Source organism: Siphateles boraxobius, unplaced genomic scaffold (genome assembly GCF_051911475.1).
Source record: "Siphateles boraxobius isolate OS27281-9 unplaced genomic scaffold, OSU_SipBor_1 56, whole genome shotgun sequence".
In the NCBI taxonomy this organism is placed as follows: domain Eukaryota; kingdom Metazoa; phylum Chordata; class Actinopteri; order Cypriniformes; family Leuciscidae; genus Siphateles; species Siphateles boraxobius.
In genome coordinates this window covers 4,522,211-4,534,758 of record NW_027509182.1, presented here as the reverse complement: position 1 = coordinate 4,534,758, position 12,548 = coordinate 4,522,211, and the positions used below count along the sequence as shown (strand labels likewise).

At 51.1% G+C, this 12,548-nt stretch overlaps 1 long non-coding RNA gene across 1 annotated transcript; it reads left to right on the top strand.

Annotated features, from left to right (window-relative positions):
- Positions 1–11,735: 11,735 nt before the first annotated feature.
- LOC143714840 (uncharacterized) lies at positions 11,736–12,053 on the top strand. The gene is made up of 2 exons (XR_013195624.1): positions 11,736–11,800; positions 11,900–12,053. It is a non-coding gene; the product is annotated as an uncharacterized LOC143714840 (long non-coding RNA).
- The last annotated feature ends 495 nt before the right edge of the window (positions 12,054–12,548 follow it).

Below are 12,548 nucleotides of genomic sequence, written 5' to 3'. Positions count from 1 at the left end.
AGTGGTATTAATGGATCCAGTGTTTATATTTAAGTTTGATTCAGTATATGTAGGCTTACATTTATTTCATATATTTTATTGATTCATTTAAACCTTAACCAACAATAAATAATAATAATATGAAGAAGAAGAAGCAGGAGAAAAGGTTTATTCTGTCACGAAACTGCTGCTATTCCTCTGTTGTCATCGCTTCAGTGATCCTCGTGCTGCTCGCGAGCAACAAAGCTCAGCTGATCATCATCGGATTTGAAAGTAACGGCTCCGCTCAACAAATATATATATATATACAGTCTACTCACTATACATTCAAATACATACATATATAAACTAAATGTAGTATACATTACTACCAGTGGCAGCTGCTGGTCTTTCAAAGAGGGGAGGCTCATTTTTTTGGGAAAAAAATAATAAGTAATAGTGGTTACTATCCTTTTACTACACCTATAACCGTACAACTAAGGTTACTGTGGTAAAAGCATGGTAAGTGTTGTGATTACAGTGCATTTACAACAAATGACACATTAAAACTACCAATAATGTGGTAAAAGCATGGTAAGTTTTATGATTACTGTCCTTTACTACACGGTGTATAGTAAGGACAGCAATAATAAAACTTACCATGCTTGTAGTATAGGACAGTACTGAGACTAACTATGTTCTGTACACTTTTCGCCTTTCACCGCACGTCAACGGACGCCACTCAGTTGCTGTGACAAAAAATTGACATTAAAATGATAATTTGTGATATAATATAGTAATATATATATATATATATATATATATATATATATATATATAATTGTTGATTTATTAAAGAATGACAATTTTAAATGTTAAAATATTATAAATATAATCATCACTGCACGCTGCGTCTCTGCTGCCTGTCTCAGTGCAAGACGTTTAAAAATTCCTATTTCAAAGCAGTTATTGTCACAGTGTTGGGTTTGTGTTCCCCTGATGTCCACTAGATGTCCTCCTTTCCCACGGTGTCCTTCACTTATGAACTACATTTCCCACGATCCTTTGTTGCACTCAGCTGTTTCTTATCACTGATCATTGCACTCAGCCAATTCCCCATTATCATTGTCGATTCCCTGTGTATATAACCCTGTCTGTTTCAGTATGTGTCACGGAGTCCTTGTATTATGTCCCCACACTTCCGTTATTTGTATCATTCTGGTTCTCGTTTATATTTTATGTTTTGGATTGCCTTATTGGACTTTTGACCCCTGCCTGGATGACTAAGAGTTTGGATTGCCCTTTATATTAAACTACTGCTTTTGGATTTTCTGCCTCCAGTGTGTGTTCCGTGACAGAAGGACTCCGTCACACAAGATCCAGCGGTATGTTTCTCAATATCTCTTCCCCAGCCACCGAGCGGGAGAGAAGGGAGTTTTTTAAGGGGACCCGATTAGTTAAGTTTCGTGGAACCCGTGGAGGTCGCAGTGGAGGAGGTGGTCGAGAGCCTGTTCACGTCCCGTCTGCCCAGTCAGAGACTGTTCACGTCCCGTCTACCCAGTCAGAGACTGTTCACGTCCCGTCTGCCCAGTCAGAGAATCTTCACGTTCCGTCTGCCCAGCGAGAGACTGTTCACGTTCCGTCTGCCCAGCGAGAGACTGTTCACGTTCCGTCTGCCCAGCGAGAGACTGTTCACGTTCCGTCTGCCCAGCGAGAGACTGTTCACGTCACGTCTGCCCAGCGAGAGACTGTTCACGTCACGTCTGCCCAGCGAGAGACTGTTCACGTCACGTCTGCCCAGCGAGAGACTGTTCACGTCACGTCTGCCCAGCGAGAGACTGTTCACGTCACGTCTGCCCAGCGAGAGACTGTTCACGTCACGTCTGCCCAGCGAGAGACTGTTCACGTCACGTCTGCCCAGCGAGAGACTGTTCACGTCACGTCTGCCCAGCGAGAGACTGTTCACGTTCCGTCCGCCTTCCTGGACCGGGACTATCTGGAGCGTCTGGCTCGGATCCTGGACATGCCCGTGTCTGCTGTTCCAGAGCCGGAACCAGTGTCTGCTGTTCCAGAGCCGGAGCCGGAGGCAGAGCCAATGGCCGTTCCAGAGCCGGAGGCAGAGCCAGTGCCCATTCCAGAGCCGGAGGCAGAGCCATTGCCGGTTCCAGAGCCGGAGGCAGAGCCATTGCCGGTTCCAGAGCCGGAGGCAGAGCCAATGCCTGTTCCAGAGCCGGAGGCAGAGCCAGTATCCGTTCCAGAGCCGGAGGCAGAGCCAGTGCCGTCTGCCTTCTTGGATCTGGACTATCTGGAGCGTCTGGTTCGGATCCTGGACATGCCCATGTCTGCTGTTCCAGAGCCGGAGCTAGTGTCTGCTGTTCCAGAGCTGGAGGCAGAGCCATTGCCCGTTCCAGATCCGGAGGCAGAGCCAATGCTTGTTCCAGAGCCTATGCCTGTTCCAGAGCCGGAGGCAGAGCCAATGCCTGTTCCAGAGCCAGTGTCTGTTCCAGAGCCAGTGTCTGTTCCAGAGCCAGTGTCTGTTCCAGAGCCAGTGTCTGTTCCAGAGCCAGTGTCTGTTCCAGAGCCAGTGTCTGTTCCAGAGCCAGTGTCTGTTCCAGAGCCAGTGTCTGTTCCAGAGCCAGTGTCTGTTCCAGAGCCAGTGTCTGTTCCAGAGCCAGTGTCTGTTCCAGAGCCAGTGTCTGTTCCAGAGCCAGTGTCTGTTCCAGAGCCAGTGTCTGTTCCAGAGCCAGTGTCTGTTCCAGAGCCAGTGTCTGTTCCAGAGCCAGTGTCTGTTCCAGAGCCAGTGTCTGTTCCAGAGCCAGTGTCTGTTCCAGAGCCAGTGTCTGTTCCAGAGCCAGTGTCTGTTCCAGAGCCAGTGTCTGTTCCAGAGCCAGTGCTTGTTTCTGTGTTTGTGTCTGTTTTTGTGACTATTACAGTTCTTGTGGCTGTTCCTGAGCCGGTGTCTGCTGTTCCTGAGCCGGTGTCTGCTGTTCCTGAGCCGGTGTCTGCTGTTCCTGAGCCGGTGTCTGCTGTTCCTGAGCCGGTGTCTGCTGTTCCTGAGCCGGTGTCTGCTGTTCCTGAGCCGGTGTCTGCTGTTCCTGAGCCGGTGTCTGCTGTTCCTGAGCCGGTGTCTGCTGTTCCTGAGCCGGTGTCTGCTGTTCCTGAGCCGGTGTCTGCTGTTCCTGAGCCGGTGTCTGCTCCGCCCTGGCCGCCCGAGGGGTCTTCGCCGCCCTGGCCGCCCGAGGGGTCTTCGCCGCCCTGGCCGCCCGAGGGGTCTTCGCCGCCCTGGCCGCCCGAGGGGACTTCGCCGCCCTGGCCGCCCGAGGGGTCTTCGCCGCCCTGGCCTCCCGAGGGGTCTTCGCCGCCCTGGCCGCCCGAGGGGTCTTCGCCGCCCTGGCCGCCCGAGGGGTCTTCGCCGCCCTGGCCGCCCGAGGGGTCTTCGCCGCCCTGGCCGCCCGAGGGGTCTTCGCCGCCCTGGCCGCCCGAGGGGTCTTCGCCGCCCTGGCCGCCCGAGGGGTCTTCGCCGCCCTGGCCGCCCGAGGGGTCTTCGCCGCCCTGGCCGCCCGAGGGGTCTTCGCCGCCCTGGCCGCCCGAGGGGTCTTCGCCGCCCTGGCCGCCCGAGGGGTCTTCGCCGCCCTGGCCGCCCGAGGGGTCTTCGCCGCCCTGGCCGCCCGAGGGGTCTTCGCCGCCCTGGCCGCCCGAGGGGTCTTCGCCGCCCTGGCCGCCCGAGGGGTCTTCGCCGCCCTGGCCGCCCGAGGGGTCTTCGCCGCCCTGGCCGCCCGAGGGGTCTTCGCCGCCCTGGCCGCCCGAGGGGCCGCCCTGGCCGCCCGAGGGGTCTTCGCCGCCCTGGCCGCCCGAGGGGTCTTCGCCGCCCTGGCCGCCCGAGGGGCCGCCCTGGCCGCCCGAGGGGTCTTCGCCGCCCTGGCCGCCCGAGGGGTCTTCGCCGCCCTGGCCGCCCGAGAGGTCTTCTTCGCCCTGGCCGCCCGATGGACTTTACGTCTCGCCCTGGCCGCCCGATGGACTTTGCGTCTCGCCCTGGCCTCCCGATGAACTGTGCGTTTCGCCCTGGCATCCCGATAGACTTTGTGTTTACCCCTGGATGCCCGATAGATTTTTTGTTTTGCCCCGGTCCCCGGTTAAACCCTCACTCCTTGTTCCTGTCTCCCTTCATGGACCTGGCCCACCTTCCCTCCCCCTGATCCTCCACCGTTCCACCTCCCTCCTGAACCTCTTGTATTATATTGTGTTGTGTTTTCTGTGTTTCTTGTTGTTGTCATGGAGCGTCTGGTAGCCGCTCCGTAGAGGGGGGGTTATGTCACAGTGTTGGGTTTGTGTTCCCCTGATGTCCACTAGATGTCCTCCTTTCCCACGGTGTCCTTCACTTATGAACTACATTTCCCACGATCCTTTGTTGCACTCAGCTGTTTCTTATCACTGATCATTGCACTCAGCCAATTCCCCATTATCATTGTCGATTCCCTGTGTATATAACCCTGTCTGTTTCAGTATGTGTCACGGAGTCCTTGTATTATGTCCCCACACTTCCGTTATTTGTATCATTCTGGTTCTCGTTTATATTTTATGTTTTGGATTGCCTTATTGGACTTTTGACCCCTGCCTGGATGACTAAGAGTTTGGATTGCCCTTTATATTAAACTACTGCTTTTGGATTTTCTGCCTCCAGTGTGTGTTCCGTGACAGTTATTCAACAAAGGGTAATATATTTAATGATTTGTGATAACATAATAATCATTTCATGAAGACTATAGTACTGTGAGAAGCATTAATCCAAATGAAATGTACATTTTCACCGCTGTAGTTGTATCCCCACCTAAAGCTTATATCTGGGCTGTAGCTTGCTCACCATCCGTTTGCAGGAGCAGTGAGCGCACCTAGCAAACTTACTAAAATCTCTCTGTAACAAACAGCGAGGGTTTCTCTTTCTTGGTCAGAGATAAAAGAGGGAGAAATTTTGATAACACACATATATAGTTTATGTATAATCTGAAAGTATTTATTTTGCGATCGGTGGGAAAAGGTCATCTGTACGGAATATCGTTGTGTACGGAACATGGTTATTCTACGTTAATCACAAAACTTACCATGCTTTTTTGTTAAACTGAAACAAAGAATATGGTGTATAATTGTGTGAAATGTATGATGAAAATTGGCAAGGAATTTCGCCAAGCAAATACCAAGAATTAGGTTGCAGCAGTTTGTCTTTCGCCTATACTTTCAAAAACCCACGATGGGACTGACTAAGCACGAATAGCTTCCGCGTGCGCGTCAGCGATTGTTTATTGTACAAAATCACTGTCAATCAAAAGGGGATGCAGTCCTCCAATCATCATGCAGAAGCCCAGCGTCCAGCCCTGCCCACGGACACTCAGCGGGACTGGACGTTGGGATTCTGCGTGATGATTGGAGGACTGCATCCCCTTTTGATTGACAGTAATTTTGTACAACAAACAGGGATATAATCGCAGCATCTATCCAATGACCGTCTAGTTTCGAGAGCACTGAAAAAAACTGTTCAAAGCAGCCGCATTGAAGTCAATGGACGCTCGGCTTTAACAGGGAAATGCACTGTGACGCTACAGGAATGTATGAGAAGGAAATCGAGTCAGCCGACCTGCTATATGTAGCTGATTCTGAACGAACTCATCTTCGAGATTAACGTGTTGTAACGCATTTTTAGTCAAAAAAATGTTAACACAATAGTACATATTTGACCTTTAATTTTTTGACATTATAGGGGAAGCCGAGCTTCCTTTGCAGTCTTAAAGAAGTCCCCATTGATTACTACGTCTTTACTGTGTTTACCACTCGTTTATTGCACAGTATGTGGTATAAAGGTTTTAGCCGCGATGCTAACTAATTGTCACGTGCTGTGCGGAAGAAACTAAACACGAAGATGATAAAGAAGGTAACATGCTTTAATTCCAACAGGTAAATCCAACAAGGAAGATCCAAAAACAACTACATATAGACAAGACCAGACAAAGACACGCAAACAGAACTGAACTTAAATAGTGAGAGGATAACGAGATGATAGGTGCACAGCTGAAACTAATGAGTGTCCATGACAACAAACTAACTAAGCAAGAAGGGTACTGTCACAGGGTAAGCCTGTGACTAGACACGGACTGACACGCACATGCACATGCACATTTTGCACATACACTGGAGTTATGTTAACACAGCCTGTTTGTCGGCACTGACAATCATGTACATGGACTTGTGTAGCATTTGATGGTATTGTGTGTTTTAAGCCTGGGGTGTATTCCAGAAAGCTGGGTTAACTTACCATCAGATGAACCCTGAACTCTGGGTTGATTAACCCAAAACCTGCTTACTCGGGGTATGTCAGTTCCAAAACACCTGTGAGGAGTTAGTTTAATCAACCTCCTATTGGTAACCCAGAGTTAATGCGCGCGCACGGCGAGTACATAAAAAAAGCGAGCTACATACTTCGGTGAAACTGAGTTGGAGGTTTTAATGCTTGCTTATGAAGACTATAAGCCCATTATAACTAAAAAAAGCAATACTGCTGCATCCACAAAAGAAAGAGAGTTGGCTTGGAAAAAAATAACGGACAAAGTAAATGCGTGAGTTTAAAAAAATATAAATGCTATTTTCCCCTTTCATTGTGACGCAAATATTCTTTGGGGCATGTAGTAAAAATAGACAAGTATTTACTTGTTGGCCTCCATACATTTCTTAATATTACAGTAGTAATGCACATAATTGGCTAGTTATATGTTGGCTTCTTGTTCAGGTGTAATCCTTCTGGAGCCAGAAGAAGTGTGAGCCAAGTAAAAATGAAACAAAAACATTCTCCAGCAAGGTAATATTTTCTAAACTTACTAAACTTGTTACTGACGCCATGTAATTTAGTATTTAATGTAATTTAATTTATGAAGCCAATAGAAAGAAGGCTGAGGCCCGTAAAACAGGTAGGGGTCCACCTCCACCTTTCCTCACCCCAGATGAGGAGCTGGCACTGTCCCTTAACAGCTACCAAGACAAGTGACTTAGTAAAATGTAGGTGTACCATATTAATACTTATGATTTATTGTTGTTTTCACTGTTTTTGTCATTGTTTTAATAAAGAAAATCATCAACACTGTCACGATTTTAAAAAGGCATTTTAAATGCATTTAACAGTCATTGTGTCACGATGAGGTGGAAGCAAGGAGGAAGCAGGATCCAATTGCAGCACACTTTATTTAATAAACTCAAACTACATAAAGACTCTGGCTAGGGCACAAGACTCAGGAACAGAACCACCAACATCAAGGTACAACAACAAGAACTCACAAAGACTGGACTGAAACACAGGGCTTAAATACAAGGCCAAACAAGCTAAACAAGATAACAAGGGGGCGTGGTATACATGAACACAAACGAGGAGCGGGAAAACTGAACAGGACTGAACCAAAAGCACAAAGACCGGGGGAACACAGACAGACATTACAACATAGCCCCCCCTCTATGGGCGGCTCCCGACGCCCATCAAAACTAGAGACATAGTTCGGGAGGGTGGTGGAGCGGAGGCGGTCCCGGGGGAGGGATGGCGGGCCAGGTCCGTGCAGGGAACGGGACCGGGGTCTTGCGATGGCGGACCTGGGCCATGGAACATGGGCGGAGCTGGACGAACAGACTGCCAGGGCGGAGCAGGCTGTGGGCGTGTCCACGACGGAGCAGGCTGAGGGCGAGGCCACGGCGGAGCAGGCTGAGGGCGTGACCAGGGCGGAGCAGGCTGTGGACCCTCGGGCATCCAGGGCGAAGCTGTCGAACCCTCGGGCGTCCAGGGCGGAGCTGTCGGACCCTCGGGCGTCCAGGGCGGAGCTGTCGGACCCTTGGGCGTCCAGGGCGGAGCTGTCGGACCCTCGGGCGTCCAGGGCGGAGCTGTCAGACCCTTGGTCGTCCAGGGCGGAGCTGTCGGACCCTCGGGCGTCCAGGGCGGAGCTGTCGGACCCTCGGGCGTCCTGGGCGGAGCAGACCCTTCGGGCGTCCAGGGCGGAGCTGTCGGACCCTCGGGCGTCCAGGGCGGTGAAGACCCCTCGGGCGGCCACGGCGGTGAAGACCCCTCGGGCGGCCACGGCGGTGAAGACCCTTCGGGCGGCCACGGCGGTGAAGACCCTTCGGGCGGCCACGGCGGTGAAGACCCTTCGGGCGGCCACGGCGGTGAAGACCCTTCGGGCGGCCACGGCGGTGAAGACCCTTCGGGCGGCCACGGCGGTGAAGACCCTTCGGGCGGCCATGCTGGAGAGGACCCTTCGGGTGGCCATGGTGGTGGCCTACTGCCCCCCCCCAAAAAATTCTTGGGGGTAGCTACGGGGTCGTAGCCTGGAGAAGGCACCGGCTCAGGAGAAAGAAGCAGGACCAGCGGTGAAGAGGGCTTTAGGCTGGGCAGGACCAGCGGTGAAGGAAACTCTGGGCTGAACAGGACTGGCGCAGGATCAGCGGGCTCTGGTGCAGGATCAGCGGGCTCTGGCGCAGGATCAGCGGGCTCTGGCGCAGGATCAGCGGGCTCTGGCGCAGGATCAGCGGGCTCTGGCGCAGGATCAGCGGGCTCTGGCGCAGGATCAGCGGGCTCTGGCGCAGGATCAGCGGACACCGGCTCAAGTGTGTGCGTAGCCCACACACACCACATGGCTGTGGCCATAATGGCTAGTGTTGCGGTCACTGAGGGCTCAGGCGGCGCATGCGTGGCGTGATCAGTCTCTGACTGGGAAGACGTGACGAGAACAGTCTCTGGCTGGACGGTCTCTGGCTGGACGGTCTCTGGCTGGACGGTCTCTGGCTGGACGGTCCCTGGCTGGACGGTCTCTGGCTGGACGGTCTCTGGCTGGACGGTCTCTGGCTGGACGGTCTCTGGCTGGACGGTCTCTGGCTGGACGGTCTCTGGCTGGACGGTCTCTGGCTGGACGGTCTCTGGCTGGACGGTCTCTGGCTGGACGGTCTCTGGCTGGACGGTCTCTGGCTGGACGGTCTCTGGCTGGACGGGCTCTGGCTGGACGGTCTCAGGCTGGACGGTCTCTGGCTGGACGGGCTCTGGCTGGACGGGCTCTGGCTGGACGGGCTCTGGCTGGACGGGCTCTGGAACTGGTTTGACGGGACGAGATTCAGGCAGGACGGTGATCCTTGCAGACCGTACGGACCTTAGCGGGGAATCTGCCAAGCTGGACATCAGCCCTGAACGCCCATAGACCGATCCGGTGTCAGACCCGCTGACTGGCGTGACGCGGGGAAACTCAGGCTCTGCAAGTGCCGAACCGCCCAAGGAAAGGGCCAGATCAACAAACCCTTTCAGGGTCCAGCCAGTATGATCCTCCGGCATCACTTGAGCGATGTGCCAATCCAGCCCGCTACAAAACAGGTCCACGAGCTGGGCGTCATTTAGCGCTCCCAGATGACAACACGCCAAAAAGTCCCTCACATACCTCTCCAAGGGCTGGCCATCTTGAGACAGAGATGATAGGAATTTCCTTAAGGCCTGGTTGCTAACAACTGCTGGATCCATTGGCGGTGAGTTCTTCTGTCACGATGAGGTGGAAGCAAGGAGGAAGCAGGATCCAATTGCAGCACACTTTATTTAATAAACTCAAACTACATAAAGACTCTGGCTAGGGCACAAGACTCAGGAACAGAACCACCAACATCAAGGTACAACAACAAGAACTCACAAAGACTGGACTGAAACACAGGGCTTAAATACAAGGCCAAACAAGCTAAACAAGATAACAAGGGGGCGTGGTATACATGAACACAAACGAGGAGCGGGAAAACTGAACAGGACTGAACCAAAAGCACAAAGACCGGGGGAACACAGACAGACATTACAACACATTGATTCACTTGTGCAGTATGTATGCCTGCTTCTTCAGGACAGCGGTAGGGTTCAGAATGCTTAGACTACGAGGGTCTTCAGGTAAGTAACTCAGAGCAGCAGGAGTGACTGGCTTTCTCTATTTCCTCAGGACAGCAGTGAAGCTCGGGGGACTCAGAATACAAGGATCTTCCAGTGGATAACTCAGAGCAACGTAAGTGGCTGCTTTCCCTATTTCCTCAGGACAGCGGTGGGGCTCAGAATACTCAGACTAAGAGGATCTTCAGGTGCGTAACCCAGAACAGCAGGAGGAGCTGGCTTGCTCTGCTTCTTCAGGACAGCGGTAGGGTTCAGAATGCTCAGACTACGAGGATCCTCAGGTGAGTAACCCAGAGCAACGTGAGTCCCTGGCTTTCTCTGTTTCCCCAGGACAGCGGTGGAGCTCAGAATGCTCGGACTAAGAGGATCTTCAGGTGAGTAACCCAGAACAGCAGGAGGAGCTGGCTTGCTCTGCTCCTTCAGGACAACGGTGGAGTTCAGAATGATCAGACTACGAGGGTCTTCTGGTAAGTAACTCAGAGCGGCGTGAGTGACTGGTTTTCTCGGTTTCTTCAATACAGCAATGGAGCTCGAAATACCTGAGGTGCGGTGTCTTTGGAACTACCAGGAAGCTCAGGAGGTGGTGGTCTTCGAGGTCGGTGAACTCAAAGCGGCGTGAGTGACTGGTTTTCTCTGTTTCTTCAATACAGTAATGGAGCTCGAAATACCTGAGGTGCGGGGTCTTTGGAACTACCAGGAAGCTCAGGAGGTGGCGGTCTTCGAGGTCGGTGAACTCAAGGCGGCGTGAGTGCCTGGTTTTCTCAGTTTCTTCAATATGGGAGTGAATGGGCACCTGCACACATCTATACACAGTCAAATTGAAAAAAACTCTCCACACCCCACGGGGCTGGACGATCCCAGGTAAGATTTGGAGCAGCGGAATATTTGAATCTTCCTCACACATCTATCTCTCCACAATCCCACACGTGAACACTTCAATTCATGCGCATTGCAACTCTACAAACACCTCACAGTGGATTTAAGCCTTCACTCCATTTGGCCCGGATCATTCCGCCACCAACTCGTATTCAGACAGGAGGAGGGCAGTGTGACATTATTCTGACTGCATGAAACTTTATACGAGAAAATGAACATGTCTTCACATCACAAACTTCAACTACACGAAAGAGAGAAACAGCAAACAGTTACAAGACCTCCAATATATCACAATGCCTCCATGAACACAGGCGCTGTGCTTCTGGAACAATTAGGAATCATGTAATTAACTTCTTTCCAGATAATGGTCTTCACACCCACAATAACAATCTTCTTCCCAGCCAGCTCTGATATCCTCGCTCGCTCTCCTCTGCCTTGTACTTCGCGTCTTACTTCTTCCCAGAACTTCCTTTTTAGATTCTCAAATCTCTGCTTTTATATCCCTCTGGAAATGCGCGTCCTAATCGCCACCATAATCAACTCCTATTTGATGCAGCTGCTGCAGATTTCCCCGTTTACCTTTTTGGTCCGCCATGACAGCGAACCAGAACCGGCCTGGTGTTACCCCGGAAGTGCTCCCCAAGGGAATCACGCGCTGATTTTTAGTTCCGCCTTCGTCACCCGGTGACTTATGCATGATTATCTTATTGGTTTAATTATCTTGCACATTGTATTATTGGATCCTCCTGCAACACCTCACTCTGTCACAGTTGTAAGTGATTATTGTCTTTAGGTTTCTGTTTACTAGACCAAGCATCCTTCCTTATTTTCACTGTAGGATGACGATGAAGAGATCACTTCTGCTGTGACAGAAACAGAAAAAGTGGGGACGCCCATAAAGGTATGATGCATAGAATGCATCCCCCCTTTTTTACATAAGAGAATAAATAAATTGTCATTGTCATTTTACAGAATATGGCTGGAGATTTTAATACAAATGAGGGTCCATCTACCTCCACACAGAATCTTAGCAGTGTAAGAAATGTTCTGCAGTTCTCCTTCCTCATTTAAATATTTGGTCTGTGTTTGTATTACAGACTTTTTCAGTCATGCTTAATTATTCTGTCTTTCTAGTTGCCTGCCAAAGAGCTGTATAAGGTCCACCTTCAAAAGCAAATCAGAAAAAGTGGCATGGAGATGGACCTTATACAGCTTCAAATGGAGGAGAAAAGGCTTAACCTAAAAAAGGCCAGACTTGAAATTGAATTGCTGGAGCACCAGCTTAAGGTGGGGAACAGTATGTGAACATTAATCTGTCATTTGTTGTTGAATGAAATCTAAAGGAATAAATAAAAATATCTTTTTGTTACAGGAAATAAAGAAACAATGAACAACACTTGACTGTTAACTGGTTTTAAGTAAAGTGATTTTGGCAAATCATGTCTCGTACCACCCTGCCATCTCTTTGGTCTACTGGGTGCACTGGGGTTTCCTCTTGGCCATCTTCATCAAGAGAAGGGGGGCTCTCTCACCTCTCAGTGTGGCAATGTTGTGAAGAACAACACAAGCAGCTGTGATTTCACATGACCTTTATGGGCGGACCCTGAGCCCACGCAGGCACTGAAACCTTCAGGATGCCTATGGTCATTTCCACCTTGACCCGTGTTCTGCTGTGGGCCACGTTGAATTGTGCCTGTGGTCCAGGCTCAGGTTCAGGGTAGGGTGTCATCATATAGGGCAGACAAGGATAGCCTCTGTCCCCCAGCAGGTAACCATTGAAGTG